General features: G+C 39.3%; 1 pseudogene; it reads right to left on the minus strand.

Annotated features, from left to right (window-relative positions):
• Positions 1-22146: 22146 nt before the first annotated feature.
• Positions 22147-22739, minus strand: LOC105720629 (ran-specific GTPase-activating protein-like; annotated as a pseudogene).
• Positions 22740-24687: the final 1948 nt, after the last annotated feature.

A 24687-nucleotide genomic window follows, 5' to 3' on the forward strand; every position in this document is an offset into this window, starting at 1 on the left:
GCTCCTGCTTGTTCCCCAGAGTACCATTTAAAAAGCCGGCGGGGCGGCAGCTGGCGCGGGAATCCCCCTTGCCGGCTTCTTATTGGCCGGCGCCCCGGTGACGTCAGGGCCCGGGAGGGATTTCCCCGGCGCGCGCCGCGGACCCGCCCCTGCCGGCCCGCTCTGGAGCCCGCCCCACCGCTGCCTCAGGCGGAGGCGCGCAAGGGGGCGCCAAGCTTTACCGCGAGCCTTGGCGGGCCTCCGGCTGGGCCTGGCGCCGGGGATTGCCACCGCGGCAAGAGGCGGAGAGGCTGGCGGGCGAAGAAGCGGGTTCTGGGAGTTCACAATCTTTCCATTTTCAGAAACAAGAGTATTTCCTTATAACAGCCCTGATCCCCGTTCCTCGGCTCCCACTTCTCTTTCTCCAACCCCACCCTGCTTTTGCAGGATCGGAGGGTGCAAAGCTCTCTGGCTTCTGTCCGTTGGTAATCACTGTGTCAGCTATTGATTTAAGGCTCTTCGTTTCAAACAGGCAAGAAAACGTGGCAAGATTTCTATGCCGCTCGAAAGAGCGTTGACATATTTATGCAATAAATTATTCCCTGCTCTAAACATTGGGAAGTGGTCAGGTCCTCTCACTCGGGCTTCTGAGCTCTGTTCCTAAGCAGGAGGTCGGTGAGATAGGTGAAGAGATAGTGAAAGAACCAATGACAGGCAGGACCTCAAAAGGCGTGAAGACGGGGCCAGAAAGCTGAGCACACTGGGGACTCCGTGATAAAGGGGGAGAGGAAGATATTGAGGTCTGGCGGGAAATGACAGGGAGCCAGATGAGCTGTGCAGCTTTAGCTGCCCATCTGAGCTGCCAAGAGAGCGTAGCTGTGCCATATGGCAGGAGGGGAAACTGCGTCTGGGAAGTGTCTGACAGCCTGGCAGCCAGTTTGTCCCTCCCTTTCTAATCCCCCAACCATTTTTGACGTCGGATTGCATTTTGCTCTAAGGCAATATTTTTCTGGGGAAACAGTTCATAGATACCAGATACTCAAAAGGGTAGGTAATAAAAATTTTTTTAAAAAACTAAAACTCACTCCCCTGTTTTCCTTCATACCGAAAGCAGGAAAAAATGGCGATAAAACTAAGACCCAATCTTAGACCAGTTTTCTATGTACAATAATAATGCCGCTAAGGGTAACTTAATCTTCAGATGACGTTTAGCAAAATGTGTGATAGTCAAATAACTAGGGGATTAAAAGATCTCTAAGTTTCACCCAGAAGAAGTCTACTTTTCTTGCAGTGGAGAACTCATTCCGAATTCCAGTAAATCCTTTCAGCAAACATTAAGAGAAATAAAAGTAAACTATTACTGAATGAGAGTCAGATGTATTGTTAAGTATCGGTCTTGCAAATGCCAACTAAAACTCGAAGTATTTTGGAAATAATGGGAAGGACATTTTATCTTTGTTCTGTTTTTAAATACAGTTTACATTTGCTCATTTTGTATAAACACAGAATAAAAGCAATTCAATTAATGAGCTCATAAATCCATGTAAATTGGGATTTTTAGAATCCAATTTTTTACAAGTATAAGAATACTGAATTATTCATTTATAATGCAGTTATCTGTAAAAAAAAAAAAATACATTGATAAATTCCATTCTGGCCACTAATTCCACAGTATACCTATATACAACCTCTAACTGCCTTTTTTTCACTAGTGTAATGTAGAAAAGTATTAGTCAAATATCTTTAGGAAGTTATTATGCAGTTGAATATTCAGATTAAAATTTAACCTCAGAAACTTGCCATTTAGCAAATACTACAATAATAACTGTCAAGAATACTAAAATTATCTTGCATATGAGAACATTTCCCCCATAATTAAACACAAAAATTAAAATCACAACTTTTCATTGATCAAAACTGGCAGAGACCACCTTAACCAAGTGATCAAAGTTAACATTACCATTAATGAGACATGTTGACAGACTGTGCCTCCTGATATGGTGCATCAAGAAGGGCACGTCACTTCTGTGATATTCTTGACCCACAAAATGCATAACCCTAATAGTGAGAAAATACTAGACAAACCCGAATTAAAAGACAATCCACAAAACTAGCCAGTACTCTTCAAAAGTATCATGGTCATGAATAAAGAAAGACTAAGAAACCGTCACAGATTTAAAGAAATAAGACATGCCAACTAAATGCATTGTGAGGTTCTGGATTGAATCCTGAACCAGAAGAAAGAAGATATAGGCTAGATAATTGTAGAAATGTGAATCGATCCATATCTGCAGGTTAGTTTAATAGAGTAGTAGTAATGCTGATTTCCTAGTTATGATTATTGTATTACGGTTGTGTAAAATGTTAAGATTTGTGAAAGCTGAGTGAATGATATAATGGAATTATCTGTACAATTTTTGTAACTTTTTTCTAAGTCTGGAATTATTTCAAAATGAAAAAATATTTAACATCATGTGGTCATTCTAATAAAAGCACTTTGGTATAACCGTTTAGGGGAAAACAGAAATATCCTGTAAACATTTTAATTTGTATAAAATATGGTTTAGGAACAATGTCTAATTCAAATATTTATGTGCCTGCGAGTAGCTTTACTATCTTTAAAATGTTTCCTTTTTGAGAATGGGTTTTGCTGGGAGGATGTGACAATGAGAAAGGCTGTGAAGAAGACTCCTCGAAAAAGGCCAATTCGAAGGATTTTGAAGAAAGAAAGGCGACGGGAGCGGAGGTGGAGCAGTGAAGGAAGGGAGAGAAATAATTTGGAAACCTTCCCTTAACTCTCAAAATCGCTGGTGCTCTGAGAATCTGAGCAGGTCCCTATGAATGGGAAGCAAGAGGATATTCAAGCTTCCCAGATGCGATCTCTTTTTTTTTTTTTTTTCCAGTTACACTTTGATTCTAAACATCAAGAATGTTAAATTTCTCACAGATATGCCATGTACATGGGCTCGCTTCAGCGGCACATGCACCGAATGTGCAATATACTAAGTACACTCCCTTCAATCCGCTCTCCCAACCGCCGCCTCCCCCTCGCCCCCCAGCTTCGTCAGACTCTTTTCAACGCATTTGCACGTGCACACACAGAGTCCGGCCCCGTGGATCTTCCCCCATAAATAAGATCTCATTATACTTATCATTCTGCAACTTGCTTTTTCCAATTCACTGTATTCAACTAATTTCCGAGCAATGCAAACCTGAGAGCTCCCCATCCCCAGCTCCAACGGCAGGTTTGCGCGCCCCTCCGGCCCGCGGTTCCTCCCGCCCGGCTCCGTGCTGGTCCCGCGCCCGCCGCCCGCTGGCGCCCCTTTACGCCCGCTCCCGCCTCCGCCCCCAGCTTCCGCGCGCCTCCCGGCCGCCCCTGCGCGCGCTTACTGGGCCGGAGGGACCGTTGGCGTTCGTTCCAACGGTCCCTGGGGCACGCGTTCCCCGCCCAGCAGGGGTTGGCGAGCGGGAGCTGGGAATGTGAGGGCTGATACAGCTCCAGCCTGTGCGGGACAGGCGTTAAACGACTGCAGAAGGGGAGAAGTTAGGATAACCGCACTCTGGTGGCGCAAGGAAGTCAGCCACGAAGAAAAGGAAAAGAAAGGAAAAACGCCGTCCGAGACTGATAAACTCTCTGCTCCCGGATGTAACGTGGTTTAGAATAGCGCAGGGATGGACGAATGAAGCCCTTATAATGCAGATTATCAGTAGGGCTCCAAAAATTTAAATTGCAAAGGTTCCAGGAGTGTAAAACCCTCGATCAGAAGAGTGCTCAATAAAGTGGCACATCACCTGTCGTTACAGGGCTTATTGCTTATTTTTTCGATTACAAGTAGTTCCTGTATATGCATATTTTTCTATTACTGCCTGATTTCTAAGTACGGTACAGGGTCGGTCCTTTAAAATTATTTCTCCATCCATACCCCAATTAACAGGGATGGAAAGTTTTGCCCAGCTTCACTGCATGAAAATCTTAAGATCACCTCCAACCACTTATTTCCTTTAAGGCACTTTTCCTTTCACTTCCTCCTTAGAGTCGTTCTTGCATAAGTTAACAGCCCAAATAAGGCAGTTCCCTACCATTTTAAGGCAATGCAAGGAAAATATTAAAATGAAATTAATTCAAATCTGCATAAAACAATGGATGAAATCAGGCATATGACAATGATCCTTTCTCAAAGAAAAACTGGTTCATGAATGCTCTAGACTTGAAAATCTGTTTTCACTATTTTTCCAGAACTTCAAATGCGACATAATCCAAAACAGAACTGAGCATCTTATTTCCATTCTGCCCAGACCATCTATCTATTCTGCCCTCTGTCTGCCCTGTTGCCAATATCACCACCTTCCTGGTGGAGCAGAGGCAAAGTCAGCCTTCCTCCTTTTCCATATGTCCAAATCCAACTATCAAAGACATTTCCCCTCTGCTGTGTTGATTACATCTGCCTTCTTCTTAAACAATAATGATAACCTGATAACCCCCGTCTATTCCTTCTTCAGTCCATTCGTTTAACTTATGTCTTCGCACCCAGCAAGTGTCATGCACTATGCAAAGAAGTAGAGCTCCAATGATAAAGCCATAAAAGGCAATAAGCATTATCTTAAGATGATCGTATTTCTCCCCTGCCCCAAGTCCCTTGAAAGACCTTCTTAACACATAGCATTAAGTTCTGAGTTCTCTAATTCACTTAAAACCCCTTTAGGATTTAAATTCTTTCTGCCTTTCTCTCATAATTTCCCACACCACCACCAGTACCTCCTATCTTCAGATGTACTTGATAGCAGCACTCTCTTGCCTTCAGGTCTTTGCTGAGGCTGCCTTACTTTTGAATTTTTTTTGCTTATCTCTTCCTGGCAAAATCTTACCCTCAAATTTCAACTATGTTTTCCAAAGAGCCTTCACAAATCAAATCATGCTATCTAGAATTTCTTTCTCTTCCCTCTGTTCCCATAGCATACTGTTTGTACTTCTAGCTACTTACTTCCAGATTGTGTGTGTGTGAAATACGTTCTCCACTATATTGTAAGCTCCAAGAATACAAGGATCTTATCTTTTTCATCTTTGTTTCCTCTTCAGAGATTGGCTCAGTGCTTTGCATGTAGTAAGCTTTGCACTTGGTTGGTGCTCAATAATTTGTTCACTGAACAGATTTGTAGATGAGATTAGACCCTTTTCCAAATCATGGAAGTGGCAATATAGAATCACAAAAGAAAGACCTTCACATGCCACATTTGGAATGTGGTAAACTCAGTTTTAAGAAATATGTGAGTTAAAAGGCATACTGGAAAGCAAAGTTACTTGAGCAAGGTAGGTCCTAGGCCTGACACCTGTTAATTGTGTAACTTAAAATATGTTATTCTACCCCTTTAAGTCTCAAGTTCTTCAACTATAAAATAGGATAATTATTTATTATCTACTGTACAGATTTGTGATGAGGATCAAGAGAGAAAATATAAACCTCCTAAAAGTATACATTTCTTTCTTTGAGAATGAAGTGGTGGTACTTAGATGACTAAGTAAAATGAGTATTTGGGTAATAAATATGTCTTTATAAAGCACTTGTCCAGAAGACACTATCCTCAGGTCCAGAACCATTAGGTACGTGGCACAAAGTAGTGGGTCAAGAAATATGAGTGAATTCTAAACCTCCAACTCAGTTTCTTAACTAGTAAACTAAATCAAAAGAAATCCATATGGCTAATCTAGTTAGATGGTTATGTCACTAGAGAATAAACATTTACCTTTAATATTCCAATTCTGTGTCCACCAAGCAACCACTTGATTTATGACTTAAGCTTAAGTCTGGGAAGACTTGCTCCTGAAAAGGAAGAGTCCTGACTCTAGATAGCTACATACCTCCAATTGTAAGTGAATTGGATTCTGGCTTACCTACTGGACTTGAGCTTGGTTAATGTAAGTCAGTATCCCATGATTGGTGTGTCTTGATAATAGTTCTGGAGAAGTAGATTTGAACTAGAGTGGTGAAGTAAACAATGGGGTTCTGCTCCAGGCCAGATATTCTTGCTCTGCCATTAACTTGCAGTATAATTTTGGTCAAGTTACTCTTCCCCAGAAGTCTGGTTACTTATAAAATAAAGACATTAAACAGAGGGAGCTCTAATACTCTTTCCACTTCTGTATCGTTATAGTTCACAAATTACCAAGCAGAGTGACCTCAGCATGGAACTACCCGATTGGGAAGCTCTGTCTGGAATCACAGCAAACCAGCCTCTCAACATGTCTGATCACGGCAACACTAAAGTCCAAGGAAATAGTATCCTCCAACACATAAGAAGTTAGTTTTCTAGAATTTAACATGCAGTGATGCAGAGCAACACCAAGGGGCAGTTTGGAGTTTTAAGCTCTAAAACCAGGGCTTCTTTCCAGAGGGTGAAGAGTTCAAGAAACAGTTTAGACAAACACATACAAAAAAAAAAAGTTGACTAATTTAAAGATCAATATGTGTCCTTTTTTTTTTTCTTATTTTATGATTGTTCTTATGCCTTCTTTTTCCAAGTTTTCCAGGGACTACTGATACTTTAGATACAAACTTTTGGATCTGAGATTTCATTTGATTCTATCTACAATCTAATAAGCTAGCCTATTACTGTTTTATGGATGCTATTAATAGCAGAAGACAGAAGACTCCTGGATCAGACAAAGGACTTTATTACAACACAGCAACCTGAATGAGCATATTTACATCAATTCACCTTGCCCCCAGATCTCATGAGGTGACAGAGAGATCCCAAATTGATGCCTGCACCTGTAATGGGTTGCAGAGGAAGGCTTAGCTTGAAGGCTCTCTGCTTCTTTTTTTTTTTCAGAGTTTCACTCTTGTTGCACAGGCTGGGGTGCAATGGCGCATTCTTGGCTCGCCACAACCTCCACCTCCTGTGTTCAAGCAATTCTCCTGCTTCAGCCTCCTGAGTAGCTGGGATTACTAAGCCCAGCTAATTTTTTGTATTTTTAGTAGAGACAGAGTTTCATCATCTTGGCCAGGTTGGTCTCAAACTCCTGACCTCAGGTGATCCACCTGCCTCAGCCTCCCAAAGTGCTAGGATTACAGGCATGAGCCACCACACACAGCAGAATCTTCTGCTTTTATAGTAAGCAAAAGCAAGGTTGCTGTTTATCCCAGATTACCTCAACCCATAAAATGGCTGGCTACAAATCAATTCAGAGCCCAGATAAAGAGTCATCAAGATCTCACATTCTTAGCATGTCCAGCAAGACATGTAGGAACATGAGTGACCATGGAGGAGTGTCTTCCAAACCAAATGTTAGGACTGCTGTCCCTAGTGAATTTTACTTTTAGTGACTTTTATCTCCTCTAAATTCAGAATGACATAAAATATGCACCCTCTTGCCCCTTTGCTTCTTTGTAGCATCGAGTTGTGGGAAGAACATGGGCTTTAGAGTCTGAGAAACTGTTGGAATCGTAGCTTTTCCATTTATTAGCTGTGAACTTGGCCAAGTCATTAACACTCCCTTCCAGAGCCTCAACTTCCTCATCTGCAAAATAGTAAATGTCTATTTCATATGTTGCTGCGAAGACCAGATGAAAAAAACTGAGGCTGGGCACGATGGCTCACACCTGTTATCCCAGCACTTTGGGAGGCCAAGGCCGGTGGATCACCTGAGGCCAAGAATTCAAAACCAGCCTGGCCAATCTGGCAAAACTCCTTCTCTATTGAAAGTACAAAAATTAGCCAGGTGTGGTGGTGTGCATCTATAATCCCAGCTACTCAGGAGGTTGAGGCACAAGAATCACTTGAACCTGGGAGGCAGAGGTTGTAGTAAGCCAAGATTGTGCCACTACATTCCAGCCTAGGCAAGATTGAGACTCCATCTCAAAAAAAAAAACCAGAAAAAAAGTAAAGAAATTGAAAGAAAACTTTGTAAAAGGCAAACGGCAATCACTAAAAACTGGAAACAACTTGAATCCACCAAAATGCGTTTCATCTGGTGAATGAATAAGCAAACTATAGTAAATCCACACAATGAATTCAACAAAACAAAGGAATGAATTATTCATACAGTCAACATCATGGATGTATTGGGAATGCAGTATGTTCATTGAAGGAACCAGACTCAAAAGGCTACATAATACATGGTTCAATTTATAGGACAATCTGGAATAGACAACACTGTGGGGACAGGAAATAGATCAGTGATTGCCAGAGAGGAGCTAACTACAAAGGAGAATAGGGAATTTTTTGAAATGATGGAACTGTTCTATATCTTGATTGTGGTGTGGTTATAGGACTGTAGGCATTAATCTACATTCGTAAAACTATTCACTAAAAAAGAGTAAATTTTACTCTATGTAAATTATACCATTATTTTTAAATGACTTTTTAAAAGGAAAGACTATACCAAAATTTTTTCTGTTTCTGCAACTTCTTACACTCTACACACATGTTCTGGGTTATGATACTTTTTTCAGTATTTAAGACCAATGAATGAAATATATGAGTCAAGATAGAAGAAAATAGCAGCTGAATTGCTATAAGAATGCCTGTGGTAACTTTGCCATAAACACTGCTTACTGGTGCCATATTCCGGAACTATGTTGTAAAGCCCCAAGACACAAAGACTACTTATAGAGTTCTATACGCAATCACAGAGGGCCATTGCTCCAAGAGAGGGCATCGGTGGATGATGTTCCCTCTGTGTTTCAGGAGACTATTCTCTATTTAATTCTCTTCTTTTAGTACATCAACACCCAAATTACACTTTGTAGGGAGAAAATTCAATTCAACATACCATGATATAGTCAGTTCCCACTTATCTGCTAATAGAGGAAAATTGCTTTAGATATTATATAGAAATAATCCTGAAATCTCATTTAAGCAGTAGTTTCAGCCATGTCATCATTCTACCATTATTTGTCAGAATTCCAAATGCAGTTGATATCTTTCGTCTAATTTTGCCTTTACCTCCTCCCTTGTTCATCATGTTCATGATTTTTTTGGATGCACCAAGGAGCAATAAAACACTAGACAGGAGAAGTAGATCCATATATAGCCCACAATAGACAAACCCACAGGTACCTAAGAATTTACACTAGTAAGTAGACTTATGAGTTTCAGCACTGCCCTGGACAGATGCCTTCATTTCCTCATGAATCTACAATTTCCCCTCAAGTCAAGAAAGTCAGTGCATGATGTTCTTTTAGTTACCTTTAAATGCGCACTGTTTAAAGAAAAACATACTCTAGAGATTCTCACAAGCCTGGAATTTTTAAATTTAGTAACCAAGGATGAATTTTTTCTCTTTAACTCTTCGTCAGTGCATGATGTTCTTTTAGTTACCTTTAAATGTGCACTGTTTAAAGAAAAACATACTCTAGAGATTCTCACAAGCCTGGAATTTTTAAATTTAGTAACCAAGGATGAATTTTTTCTCTTTAACTCTTCATATTGTCTTCATATTCTATGATTGGATATTTGCTAAATGACCACAATGTACTTAGTAATGTGCCAAACATTAAAGCTTTATAATCTAACTTTTGACTTATCAACTCAGTGCAATTTATTATTGACTTTTTTATTTTTATTTTTTTACCTTTTATATTTATTTTAATTTAGATCCATCATCAGGAAGCAGCTCAGTGCAATTTAATGGAGCGAGTCTAGGCCAACTTAAGCCCTCATTTTTCCTGTATGACTTTAGGCAAGTTTCCTCGTCTGGAAGGATTCAACGACCCACGTAGTTCTGAAGTTCTGAGACTAACTCTGTCATATGCGGGGTTCATGAAAGAGGAATAGCCAAGGATTCCAACATAAATCTCAAGAGTTAAAATAAGTCAGAATTGAATAGTGTTCTTCAGATTTTCTAAGTACAAAAGAGGCGACTTTTATTTCATTATATTTTAGTCTTTTTATTTTATTTAGTCCTTTCTCAATCTTTTTCAAATTGAATCTTTAAAGAAAAGATGCTAGACTATTTGGGGTTCCCATGGACCAGTACACAATAATAGTGGCAGCTTCTAAAAGAAAGTGGTGTCATTTCTTGCAAACAGCGTAGAAAGTATTTGTGTCAGCATATCACTAATACAAATACAGTTTTGTAGGCAAACTGGAAATACTGTATTATTCATATCTAGAGGGAAAATATTTTGCTTTTTTGTTGATCCAGGTTTTTAACTCTGTTAAAAAATGATATAAGTAAATATATAGAGAGGCATATATGCCATATATATACACACACACATATGTATATACATCTGTTGTCGGTGTTAATATTACAATGAAAAGGGTGACTTTCAAAATAGCTTAGGAATTAGCTCTGATTTAAGAGATGACAGCTAATTTATTGTTTAAATAAATTGGGCAATGCCTATAAATATAAATTTAAACTAAAAATCTGCTTCTTTTGGTGCCTCTTAATCATATCTGCATCCATAAGTAAAATACCAAAATAAGAGTGAAGAGATTCATAAGGGTCAAAATGGCTTATTGCAGTTTAATACTAACATTTATTTTGCCTTCAAAGAATATTTTCCTAATTAGTCTGTTTATGATTCTATAACAAAATCCCATAAACGGGGTAGTTTATGAACAAAAGAAATTTCTTTCTCACAGATTTAGTGTCTGGTGAGGGCATTTCCTGGTCTTAGATGATTCCTTCTTGCTGCATCCTCCCATGGTGGAAGTGACAAGGAGCCCCTTTTATAAGGGCACTAATCCCATTCATGAGGGCCCCACTCTCATGACCTAATCATCTCTCAGCGGTCCCACCTCCCAATACCATCACCTTGAGGGTTAGGATTTCAACATGTGAATTTTGGGAGAATTTAAACATTCAGAAAACAGCACTAATGTAACTTTTATTTCAATGCTACTAGAAATGTAGTACAGTTAAGAATTTTTTACTTATGTGAACTATTCTCTTCCTACACTCCAGTTTGTTAGAAGGAAAACTGAGACACAATGAAATTTTAAAGAGTTTATTTGAACAAATAGCAATTATTGATTGGGATAGTCAATATACTAAATTTCACCTTTGAAAAAATAAAGGCAGTATTATCATAGAGTCGACTTATTAAAAGTCTTTCTTCACTAGCCCATTAGCTATTACGGGCTTATCATTTGTATTTTGTAGTTGTGTTAGTTGCTTTTAAGATATCTTTTCGGGCCGGGCGCAGTGGCTCAAGCCTGTAATCCCAGCACTTTGGGAGGCCGAGGCGGGTGGATCATGAGGTCAAGAGATCGAGACCATCCTGGTCAACATGGTGAAACTCCGTCTTTACTAAAAATACAAAAAAAAATAGCTGGGCATGGTGGCGCGTGCCTGTAATCCCAGCTACTCAGGAGGCTGAAGCAGGAGAATTGCCTGAACCCAGGAGGCAGAGGTTGCGGTGAGCCAAGATCACGCCATTGCACTCCAGCCTGGGTAACAAGAGCGAAACTCCGTCTCAAAAAAAAAAAAAAGATATCTCTTCATCATCCAAAATACTCAAAAGATTTGAAAAAGAGTCAACATGTCTGTAAGCATTCATTCCATGGTATCAAAATCCAAAATTACCTCTACAGGCTATACTTGTGATGTTTTCCAGGAAAACCATTCCTGGTTTTCCTCTTTCTCAATAATCATTACTGGTTTATCCTTCTTGCTAGGCTTTGGAAATCTTTAAGTTTTAAGTGATATGCTGGTAAATCAGCTTTGGGGAACCAGATTAGGTGAAAAGAGGAAGACCTGATTTGAAGCAATTGCCAATTTCTGTGGTGTAAATACTCCTACCATAGCTAATTTCAAGCTACCAAAATGATTATCACCGAACAGAGTTGGGAATAGAAGAGCCAAATTGGCTCACGGAACGGTACAAACCAGCTCCAGCTCACCACTAGAGGGCTCTTCTAACACTTCATAAGTAATCTCAACCTTGTCTATAGTGTCCGTGATCCATACCTAATCCAGACCAGTGGGCTTCCCAGGCACCTCAACCTTCTATCCACACTGAACCTTCCTCCCAAATCTTGTCCTCTAATTTCTTAAGAGATGGGGTTTCACTGACTGTCACCCAGACTGGAGTACAGTGGTGCAATCACAACTAACTACAGCCTCAACCTCTTAGGCTCAAGCAATTCTCCAGATTCTCCAGACTCTACCTCCCAAAGTGCTGGAATTACAGGCTTGAGACACTGCATTCGGCCATAATGCTTTCTTATGAGCACTTAGTACAATGTCAGAAACGTGGTATGTGCTTAGTAAATCTATCTTTATCATAGGGACTGCTTCCATTATAATTTGCATGCCTTAAAGCATAACTGCCCAATTATAACCCAGAAGTATAGCGCAAGCCACATAAGTAATCTTTTCAACTTTCTAGTAGCCACAGTAAGAAAATTAAAAATAAATAGGTAAAATTAATTAAAATAGTATATTTCATTTAACATAATATATACAAAATATTATTTCCACATATAATCAGTATAAAAATATTGAGATACTTTATGATTTTTTTGGCATTAGGTCTTCAAAATCCTACATGTGTTCTACATTTATAGCAAATCTCAATTTGTACCATCTGTATCTCAAGTGCTCAGTAGCCACATGCAATTATCGGCTACCGTATTATAGGATAATACAGTCCTAGAAAGTTCTAGTAGCTCTTCCGCTCCTCTTCCCCAGGTTGTCTAATCTGACCCACACTGACTTCCTATACCTATTGTTCATCCATTGGGTACTATTTCAAGTACTAGAAGTAATTGTTTAGTCCCATTTTTTATTCAATATAGTGGATAATTTTCTTATAAGATTAGTTAAAAGAACAAATTATCAAGGGAGATTGTTAAACTTCGTGGAAATATATAAAAATTCCATAATCTATATATGATGATCTAAGTATGGTGTTCCAAAAAAGAATAAAAAGGAAATTAAATGTATTTCCTTCCTTTCTTTCTTTTCCTTTCTCTTTCTCTTCCTTCCTTCCTTCCTTTCCTTCTTCCTTTCTTTCTTCCTCTCTTTCTTCTCTTTCTTTCTCTCTTTCCTTCTTTCTTTCTTCTTTCTTTCTTTCAAGATGGAGTTTCACTCTTGTTGCCCAGGCTGGAGTGCAATGATGCAATTTCTGCTCACGGCAACTCCACCTCCTGGGTTCAAGCAATTCTCCTGCCTCAACCTCCTAGGTAGCTGGGATTACAGGCACACACCATCATGCCCAGCTAATTTAGCATTTTTAGTAAAGTAGGGGTTTCTCCATGTTGGCCAGGCTGGTCTCGAACTCCCAATCTCAGGTGATCCGCCCACCTCGGCCTCCCAAAGTGCTGGGATTATAGGTGTGAACCACTGCACCTGGCCAATATGTTTCATTTCTAATGAAATTTTTAATTCCCCATTTTGAAATTTAAAGGCTAGCAGGTTGTCTTCTGCTTTGAACACAACCAGGCAGAAATCAGAGTAAACATGTTCATGACAATTAATTAAACAACACCATCATGATTACACCTGATCTTTAGGTACTTGGCCTAACTTTCTTCAATAAGGATGCATTTGCACTAAATTTAAACAAACTCTTTCCTGAAGGTGGCACTATGAATGTGGAAAGTAATTCACTCTGTTCACTTATTTTATCCGGGATTATGGGACTATTTTATTAGATTTTAAAAAATGCAAATAGGCCAAGCACAGTGGCTCACATCTGTAATCCCAGCACTTTGGGAGGCCAAGGCAGGAGGATGGCTTGAGGCCAGGAGTTCAAGAAGAGCCTGGGCAACAGAGTGGGACATCGCCTCTATGAAAAATTAAAAGGAAAAAATTAGCCAGGTGCAATGGCACATGCCTGTAGTCCCAGTTACTCGGGAGGCTGAGGTGAGAGGATCACAACCTTGTCTCAAAAAAAAGAAAAAAACCACATTATGTACATATCAGTTATTCTGATGCCCTTGATGATTTATGTTGCTAGTTTCCTTTCATTTTTATTCTTCTCCCTTCCTTTTGAGATCAAATTTATTGTCTATACTGTGCTCATTGACTTTTTGAATGAGTTTTTATATTAAGATATTGTTTTCTTTAAAAAAAAACCTAATAGCTAAAATTTATTGAATGCTGTTTTCAACCACAATACTAGGCACTTTAAATACTTTATAGCATTTTTGTACTTCAGTGGCAGAATAAAAACAGGAAGTATTTTAAAAGAGTAGTTGAGTCTCACAACTCCAACTGACATGATTTTTGCTAGGAAAATTTAATTTATAAACTTGTTTCTCTGCTTTTCTTCTGGGACAGCATATAGGGAGACAAGATATGATGTTTGTCTTTATTAACAGAGACTTGACTAAGCTTTATTTTGTTACCTGCAAGAAGGAGGAGGAGGGGGAGGAGGGAGAGGGAGGAAGAGAAGGAGGGGGAGGCCAGGCTCGGTGGCTCTGGGAGGTCAAACTGGGCGGATCACCTGAGGTCAGGAGTTCGAGACCAGCCTGGCCAACATGGTGAAACACCCATCTCTAAAAAAAACAAAAAGAAGAGAAGGAGAAGAAAGAAATGAAGATCTAATTTGGATATTTTTTGTTTTTTGGTTAACAAACACATACCACCAACCCTCACCAGAATCAGACCCAGTTTAGGAAGGCACGAGCCAAGTAAAAGATTTTTGTCATCAACTGTGGGAAGTTATGATTCAAACAATCTAAAAGTTTGCCGTGATCATACCGATCCACAGGCTAAAATCTTACAACATCCCTCAAAAGTAGAGACCACATAATTTGAATACATGAATTTGATGTGTGCCAAAAGTGTGCTATCATTGTCAACTTTCTTATAGAGATTCTACAACTTTATCACCTAAATGTTGAGTAAAAAGCAACACAAAACAAAATAGAAAACTTGAATCGCATCACTATTATGGAAAACTTACTCAGCAGCTGCACCGCCAGATTGTCAGCTCATCATATTTAAATGAAACAATTCCAACTGTGCTTACCCAGTAAGCAAACATACCTGTGTAAATACAGAAGCATTTAGCTAGCATTTCATACAGTTCAACTTAGCCAGTGGGATGTAATTTCAACACAATTATGTTTACATTTTAGTAATACGATACACAGGGACCTGCTTTACTAGAGTAAGACAGTGAGGAAAAGCCCTTAAATTCTTCTTTATGAGAAGAAACAAACAGTAGCATACTAGTAAAATGGATAGAGTCACGTGACTGGAAATTCCTTTAGAAGTTTATGAAAATAGCATGGTGACTACAGGCAGGACTAAACTATTCTGGTCTGCCCTCTTCTCCTTTGAAATGTCATGATTATATTCAACTTTAGTTCAGAAAACATTTATTTCTTAAACAGCACACATGACAGGGGAAATAGATCAATTAGATAACTTCCTCTGGGAGCTCTCAGGCTAGATGGGAAGAGGAGACATATACAATAATGACTCTAATACTGACAGACTGTGAGAGCAATGTCATGAAAACACAAGGTTCTATAGGATATTCTTTCTCTGTAAATAAACAGAAATGTAGCCATTTGTAAACTTTCTCTTCTTAAGGTTAAATAATTTCAATTCCTATTTCCCAATGCTTTGTTTACTGTACTACTCTGAATCCTCAGGTTTCAATATTTATCTTAGATTATAGAACTCAAAACTGTACCACCATTATAAAGGCCCAAAGGCTGAATTTGGGAAGAAGTGCCTTACTTCCTTTAGTTTCCTAGCATTTTCTTCACCTTTGAAATAACTATAGGAAAAGTTAATGATGAAGTCCATATTTGGTCAATATCCAATCATGAGGCATTGGTTAAATAAATTATTCCACATCTATATAATGAAATCAAGTCATTAAAATATTTCCAAAATAAAAATCATAAAATAATTATATATACTACTAATTAGAAGAAAAAGGAGGCACATAGCAGGTTATAAGTCTTATTAAGTATATATTTGTCTGAATACACACATGTATACATATATATATATACACAGAAGAGTCTGGATATTCCCATCAAAGTGGGAGGAATATGGGTATTTTATGTACACCTTTGCTTGCAGTTATTGATTTTGTAACGGAAAAAAATTAATAAAATACTTCACTTTGTAACATTATCAAAATTAAAGCAAATTTTAGAATCTGGGTTTATTAGCATAAGAGATTTCATCTAATAAATGAAGTATAAATTGGATGTATGAGAGTATTCTTACATTTTTAGGACTTTTTTTTTTGAGAGGAAGTCTCGCTCTGTCCCCCAAGCTGGAGTGCAGTAGTATGATCTTGGCTCACTGCAACCTCCACCTCCCAGGTTCAAGAGATTCTCCTACCTCGGCCTCCCGAGTAGCTGGGACTACAGGCAAGTACAGGTGCACACCACCATGTCCACCTAATTTTTGTATTTTTAGTAAAGACTGGGTTTCACTATGTTGGCCAGGCTGGTCTTGAACTCCTCACCCCATGAGTCATCCGACTTGGCCTCCCAAAGTCCTGGGATTACAGGCATGAGCCACCGCACCTGGCCCATTTTTAGGACTTTCAAGCTAATTTTAGAAAAAACAACATGTACATGCTAAATCATAGGTTAATCATCACAAAAATCAGAACCTAGTCTATGGAGTAAGAAGGATGGGCTGTCTCCTAAATTATGTGATTGGAGATTTGCCAGTCCTTTGGATTCTACAGACCCTTTTGGTTTTTAAGATTTCTCTTTTAACATGGAAATTTCCTTGGCTTGGTCCCTTTTTAAAGTGTTATTTATTGACACCTTAGCAGAAATTAGGTAAAAGCAAGAATCAAATCGTGATAAACCCCGGATATTATGGAGTGGAGGAGAGGTAGACTACAGTAACAAATACGAGGAGGGTTTTAAGGGCAAAAAACAAGCTGCTCAACACTTTACTGAGGCAAAAGGAATGAAAATTTCCTAAGTACTTGTGTTATCAAGTGAGAAAATGGTGTAAGAGTACTTTAAAAATGTTAGAGCACTCTACAAATAATAGCTAACATTTATTAAACTCTACCCATGAATGCTGTACATGGGCTCATTCACAAATGCAGTTATGCATAAAGCCTATGTACATGTGCCTATGAGTGAAGTAGGTTCTGCCAGTATCTTCATTTTCCAAAGAGGAAACTGAGGCACAGAGAGACAAAATAACATACTCAAATCCCACAGCTAGGCGGACTTAGCATGAGCACCTCTTAATCACTTGGATATTTTTTATTGAAAGCTGCTGTTAACTAGGTTTTCTTGTCACTTTCTTCAAAGGCACTAGGTTTTTTAAACAGCTTTATTGATATGTAATTCACAAAACATAAAATTCACACTTTTAAAGTGTACATTTCAATGATTTTTAGTATATTCATAGATATGCAACCACCACCACAATCGATTTTAGAATATTTTGATCACCTCAAAAGGAAACCTCTTACCCTTTCACAGTCACTCTACATCCTTCCCTCTCCCTATCCCTAGGTAACCACTAATTTATTTTCTGTCTCTAAAAGTTTGTCTATTTTACAATAGTTCACATAAATAGAATTATGCAATATGTAGTCTTTTGTGACTGACTTCTTTCATTTAGCATAATGTTTCCAAAGTTTATTCATGCTGCAGCCAATACTTCATTCCTTTTTATTGCTGAGTAACATTCTACTGTATGGGTATACTACATTTTATTTATCCAACAGCTGATGACAATTTTAGTTGTTTCCACCTTTTGGTTAGTATGAATAATGTTCCTGTGAATATTGTACAAAAGCTTTTTTTGTGGACATATGTTTTTATTTCTCTCAGCTAGATAAATAGGAGTAAAATGGCTGGTTCCTGTGGTGATTCTGTTCAACCTGTTAAGGAACTGCCAAGCTGTTTTCCAAAGTAGCTGCATCATTTTATCTTCCCACCAGCAGTGTATGAGTATTCTAATTCCCCATATCTTGCCAACACTTGTAATTATCTCTTTATTGTAGCCATTCCAGTGGGTATGAAGTGGTATCTTGTTATGGTTCTGATTTGCATTTTCCCTATATCTAGTGATGTTGAGCATCTGCTGTGGTTTAAACATGTCCCCAAAATTCACGTGCTGGATATTCAATCCTCAATCAACATTATGGGGAGGTGGGGTCTTTTGGGAGTTGTTTAGGGCATGAGGGCTCCACCCTCATGAATGGATTAATGCTGTTTTAAAAAGGAGTTATGGAGGAGGTGGGGGGTGAGCTCTCTCTCTCTCTCTCTCTCTCTCTCTCTCTCTCTCTCTCTCTTTCTCTCTTCTCTTCTGTCATGTGAGGACACAATGTTCTTCCTCTCTGAAAGGCAGAGAAACAAAGTGGCACCTGTGAGCCAGAGACCGAACCTGCTAGCACCTTGATCTTGAACTTCCCCAGCCTCAGAACTGTGAAAGAATAAATTTCTGCTCTTTATAAATTACCCAGTTTATATTCTGTTAACACAGGATAAAATGAATGAAAACAGTATCTTTTTCAAAGACACTACATTTTGGTTATTTCCAAAACATGGCAAACAAGACTTGAACTGATAATAATATGGGAAATGGCCAGGTGCAGTGGCTCATGCCTGTAATCCCAGCACTTTGGGAGGCCAAGGTGGGCAGATCATGAGGTCAGGAGTTCAAGACCAGCCTGACCAACATGGTGAAACACCCGTCTCTACTAAAAATACAAAAATTAGCTGGTTGCGGTGGTGCGCGCCTGTAATCCCAGCTACTCAGGAATCTGAGACAGCAGAATCACTTGAACCTGAGAGGCGGAGGTTGCAGTGAGCCAAGATTGTGCCACTGCACTCCAGCCTGGCTGACAGAGTGAGACTTTGTCTCAAAATAATAATAATAATAATAATAATTAATAATAATAATAATATGGGAAAGACCCTAACCTAGGAAAGATCAAGTTCCTGACACTAGGATCCTGGTCTTATTCATCCTGGAGACATTCTCAGCACAAAGCGTCATTTGTACACAGTAGTTAGTTATTCCATGTTTGCTGAATTACACCCCTGTTGTTCTTTTGTAAGTCAATTGAACTTTCCTACACGGTTCATTTTAAGTAGTACTTAACTTCTGAAATTAGTCCACAAAAGCCTTTTTAACCTATAATATAGCAGAGCGGTGGTATTGTTAACACAAGTCTGAGTTTTAAGTCTTATTAACAGAGCAGTGCAGCATAGGAAGAGTGTAGAAGCAGAACTTTTCCAAACCTCTCCTACTTTGGGCAAAGGGCCAGCCCTAGAGGGAAATACTTTAACTTTTTTACTGATGCATAAAATACATAAAGTGCACTAATCTTAAGTGTATAGCCTAGTGAATTTTTCATATGAATACACCTGTGTAATCATCATCCAAATAAAGGCATAGGACATTTTCACCACCCTAGAGGGTTTCCTCATTCCCTTTCCCCAGTCACTACCTCTCACCATAGGTCACGCTAGTCTGACCTCAACACCGGGTGAAAACTTTTTATTTATTATTTGTCTTTGCCACCCACCCACCTCTGCTTCTGGACCCCTTTCTCTGGTTGTCTTAGGGGATAGCATTGTCATGTTTTTCACAGCTCTGTCCTGACTTGTCCTGTCTCCCAAGTACTTTAGGGACCAAGTGTGCTCTCTCCCTTCCCTTTAGTCAAAACTCTCATCCTTTTGGTGATACAGTTTTTTCCAAATAGACTATGAGCTTCTCAGAGCCAGGGGCTCTACTTTCGCTACCTTTAGGCACAAAGTTGTTTAATGAGCCTATCAAATAAATAAACAAATGCGTATGACCTTGGGTAGGTAGAAGCGGGAAAGCAACCCAGCATATCAAAATTGCACTGAATCCTGAATGCTACACTGTCCTATATTCATCCCAGAATCCTCAAAGAAGCTGCTTATTCATGGGGAGGGCATTCATGTTGAATAAGTGGGACAAAGGAGTCAAATACTGTGGACCGGATGATTATAACTATGAGAAAAATTAAACCAATGGTTATAAAAAACAGAATAAATCCATCAAAATAGAACAATGGAATATTTGGATGGTAAAACTATAGGCAATTTCTCATTATTTTCTAAAACCGTACTAATTAACAAACACAACTGGTATAATAGGAAAAAATCATGTTATAAATTAGGCTACTTATTAACCCAAATTATTCTTTAATCGGAGGAAGTTCAGACCATGTATCCAGGTGAAATCAAAACATTTGAGGGAAGACATAGGAATCGGGCAGGAGACTTCCCTGGCTTGCATCAGCTCTCCTAATCTAATCCTGTTTTTTACAGTTGTTTGTCCAATTCCATTTTTGAATCTGAAAATGACCAAAACAGCCACCTGTTTCTGCACATTAATTCATTTTACAAGTTGAAGGTGTCCTGAGCTATAGTAATAATAGAGATGTCCTATGCTTTTACTTAAAAGATAAAATTAGGGCCGGGTATGGTGGCTCACGCCTGTAATCCCTACACTTTGGGAGGTCGAAGCGAGTGGATCACATAAGGTCAGGAGTTCAAGACCAGCCTGGCCTACATGGTGAAAACTTATTTCTACTAAAAATACAAAAATTAGCTGGGCATGGTGGTGCACACCTGTAATCCCAGCTACTAGGGAGGCTGAGGCAGGAGAATTGCTTGAACCCAGGAGGCGGAATTTGTAGTGAACTGAGATCACTCCACTGCACTCCAGGCTGGGCGACACAGCAAGACTCTACTTTAAAAAAAAAAAAAAAAAAGATTAAATTAGAATAAATACGTTAAAATCCATTTTTAAATACCTTAGATGTTCTCCTTGTATAGAAAGTTAGAGGGATCACTAAAGCAATTTTCAGAATTTTGTACATCAAAAATTGCTTTTACTGAAAACATCCAGAAAACAAATTGCCTCAATTCTCAATTTCACTTTACATGCAAAGAAATAGCTTAGTCTGTTCAATTTTACATTTAACTTTTTATTTCTTAGACAGGGTTTTGCTCTGTTACCCAGGTTAGAGTGCAGGATACAATCTCAGCTCATTAAAGCCTCGGCCTCCCAGGCTCAAATGATCCTCCCACCTCACTTGCTTCCTTCAGTTGTTCTAGCACACAAAAATAAAATTGCCCTTTTTGAAAAAATGAAAAAGTCTTAAAATAAAACCAAGATAACCACATATTTTCAAATATCTTTCTACTTACTTACAGTTGTCACTAGTTTGCTTTGAAAGAAAAAGAAAATGTTTTCTGCTTTCCAATGACCCTACCCTCTTTTAAATTCATAAGGATTTTCTATGAATGTATCTATGATCATAGAAGATGTAAGCCTAGAAGGGCCCAGCCTCTTTTTATCTGTTCAGAGGAAACAAAGAAGGAGTTTACTAAAGTACATGATCTCCTAAATAATAAAAAAATAATATTTCAGGTAATGTTGAGCCTGAAAGATCTTGTTTTTCTGAACTAAAGCCAAGGCAATTTATAAAACTTCTTGTCATGCAGCAGCAATAATATACTAGGGACTGTGTTATAGAAAATATGCATAAATATCAATAATCACTTCCAGGTAGAATATAATTAAAGGATTGGGAGGCTGAGGTGGGAAGATCGCCTGAGCCCAGGAGTTCAAGGCTGCAGTGAGTTATGATTGCACCACTGCACTCCAGCCTGGGTGACAGAGCAAGATCCTGCCTCCAAAAAAAAAAAATTGACTAATTAATTAAAGGAGGATTACATCACCTAAATGTCCTACATCATAACAATTTACATAATAGAAAGTGAGAACAGAAACAGCCTGCGCCATAGATTGTAACTAATGGGGTCTCCCTAGTTGAGATGGAAAGTCTGTATTTGAAAGACTGAACCACAGAGCAACTGTCCACAGACCAAAAATCCAGCAATTAGCATATCAGTTCAGACACAAATAACCAGTCAATTTTAAATGGTCTATCAGAGAATATGGAAATAGGCCAGGGAATGATACTAACTAAAGTAATATTTTAAAGAAGAGGATTGATCAAGAGCAGATGATATTCAGGAAATCTGGTCCAGGGCTTTGTCATTACCCTCAATGGAAATAACTGGTTAAATAACTGCAAACACACACTGAGGCTATGGGTCCTTCTTCATCTGCTGAATTCACGCATCTACTTGTTTGTAAATTATATATGATTTATTTTATAGAGTGTTATTTTCCAGTCAATCAGCCTTCTTTATAATCTGTCAAGGTAAAAGAATCTCTCCAGATGTTTTTTTTTTTAATTCAGTTCTTTGAAACAGAATAAAAACAAACCGAAAAAGAGGGGCAGGGTAAAATTTTTTTAAAAAAAAAGGAAAGGAAAGAGGAAAAGGAAATAAAATAAGACGATTTATGGCTTCTCCTCCTCATCCTCCTTGGTCTCCTCCTTCACTGAGAGAGTTTCTAGCTTTTCCGCCACTTTTTCAGCATGATCATTTTTGCCTGATCCTGCTTTCTTTTCTCTCTCTTCGATCTCTTTCCTGCATTCTTCAAACTTTGTTTTGAATTTCTGTGCATTCTCAGCATTCAGGAAGCGGATGGCCAGCAACTCTGGCTTGGGGCACTCGTCGGCGAAGTCAGCATGAGTGTTCCAGACCCAGGCACGGTCGCTACCCGCATTGGGCTTCAGCTCCATCATCGGCGTGATATAGTGGTTGGCACAGATCTTCAAGGTCTTGTCCCGCCGCATGAGAGGCGGATGGTCCCCTTCTCCTTGTGCTTCAGGAGCTTGACAACGCCGGTGCCTCGCTCCTTCCATTCTGGGAGGTCGTTCTCTGAGGCAAACCGGAACAGTTTCGCCGGCATTTTAAAAAGTTTCTCTTCGTTTTCTTCCAGCGTTTTAATTTCTTGTTCAGGAAGAGAAACTATTGGCTCAAACTGAGGATCATGGTTGGACTCGTCTGCATTCTCAGTGGAAGTATCATGGTCCTCATGAGTGTCCTCGGTGGCGGGAAACGCGCTGCCTCTCCAGATGTTTTTAAGGAGAAGCATTTGAAATGAGTTGACTCAACATATATTAATAGATACTGTCTGGGCAAGACCTTATGTTCAGCCAAAATCTTCCCACCATAACTGTACCTCCAAAAATTAATTAACCTAAGCTGAGAGACTGTCAGACCTCTTAATAAACCGCTAGTTACCTGATTAATTAAAAAAACACCTGACAATATTACATAATACAGTAGATTCCATAAACTGGTCGATAAAAATGTGACACCAGTAAATATAATCCATTTTGTTTGTTTGTTTTTTGAGACAGTGTTGCCCTCTGTTGCCAAGGCTGGAGTGCAGTGGCGCGATCATGGCTTACTGCAGCTTTGACCTCCCAGACTCAAGCTATCCTCCCACCTCAGGCTCCCAAGTAGCTGGGACCACAGGTGCGTGCCACTACACCCGGCTAATTTTAGTATTTTTTGTAGAGACGGGGCCTCACTGTGTTTCGCAGGCTGGTCTCAAATTCTTGGGCTCAAGCGATCCTCCCACCTTGGCCTCTCAAAGTGCTGGGATTATAGGCACGGGTCCTTGCACTCAGCAAATGTAATCCATTTATTACTAGGATAAGGATGTTATTATTTACATAACAAAAACTAGTTCAAATTTTTACATTTTGACAGTGTGATACTGATGTTTTATTTTGACATTCTTCTTTGATCTAGTTCCATTTAGTTGATGGTTTTTCAATCTAGCTATAAGATTTTTCCCTAATAAATCTGGGTGGGGCACGGTGGTTCACACCTGGAATTCCAGCACTTGGGGAGGCCAAGGTGGATAGATCACAAAGTCAGGAGTCGAGACGAGCCTGCCCAACATGGCAAAACCCCATCTCTACTAAAAATACAAAAATTAGCCAGGCGTGGTGGCACCGGCCTGTAATCCCAGCTACTTGAGAGGCTGAAGCAGGAGAATTGCTTGAACCCAGGAGAGGAGGTGTCAGTGAGCCAAGATCGTGCCACTGCACTCCAGCCTGGACACAAAGCAAGACACCATCTCGAAAAATATATATATATTTCTGTGCCTTCACAGATCTAGCTTTAGGGTACTTTAAATTATTTGTTCAAAAAAATAAAATGCTTCTTGAGTAAATAATTTTCTACACTAAACTCAGATGGAAATGCCATTCTCCTCCTGTTATACATGTGGATTTAGATGTTCAAATTTCTTCATATCACCATTATATAAAACACTTTTTAAAAATCTAGTCCAGGTGTGGGGATCACTCCGCTCAGTGGCTTATGGCTGTAATCTCGGAACTTTGGGAGGCCGAGGCGGGTGGATCACTTGAGGTCAGGAGTTCGACAGCAACCTGGCAGATGACTTGAGGTCAGGAGTTTGAGATCAGCCTGGTGGATCATTTGAGGTCAGGAGTTCAAGACCAGCCTGGTGGATCATTTGAGGTCAGGAGTTCGAGACCAGCCTGGCAGGTCACTTGAGGTCAGGAGTTCGAGACCAGCCTGGTCAACATGGTGAAACCCTGTCTCTACTAAAAATACAAAAATTGGCCAGGTGTGGTGGCACATGCCTGTAATCCCAGCTCCTCAGGAGGCTGAGACTGAAGAATCACTTGAACCCGGGAGGCAGAGGTTGCAGTGAGCCAAGATCAAGATCATGCCATTGCACTCTAGCCTGAGTGACAGAGCAAGACTTCATCTCAAAAAAAAAAAAAAAAAAAAAGCTATTTTCACTATTCATTTAACAACTTTGAATTCATTAAAAAATTCCCATAGTAGTCAGTTTAACACATAGCTCCATTTCTTCAATCTTCCTTTTCACACCAAGCTCCTCTGCCACTTGCACTTTTTTCT

This window comes from Aotus nancymaae, unplaced genomic scaffold, assembly GCF_030222135.1.
Source record: "Aotus nancymaae isolate 86718 unplaced genomic scaffold, 86718_ANA_hifiasm-v0.15.2.pri h1tg000014l, whole genome shotgun sequence".
Classification (NCBI taxonomy): domain Eukaryota; kingdom Metazoa; phylum Chordata; class Mammalia; order Primates; family Aotidae; genus Aotus; species Aotus nancymaae.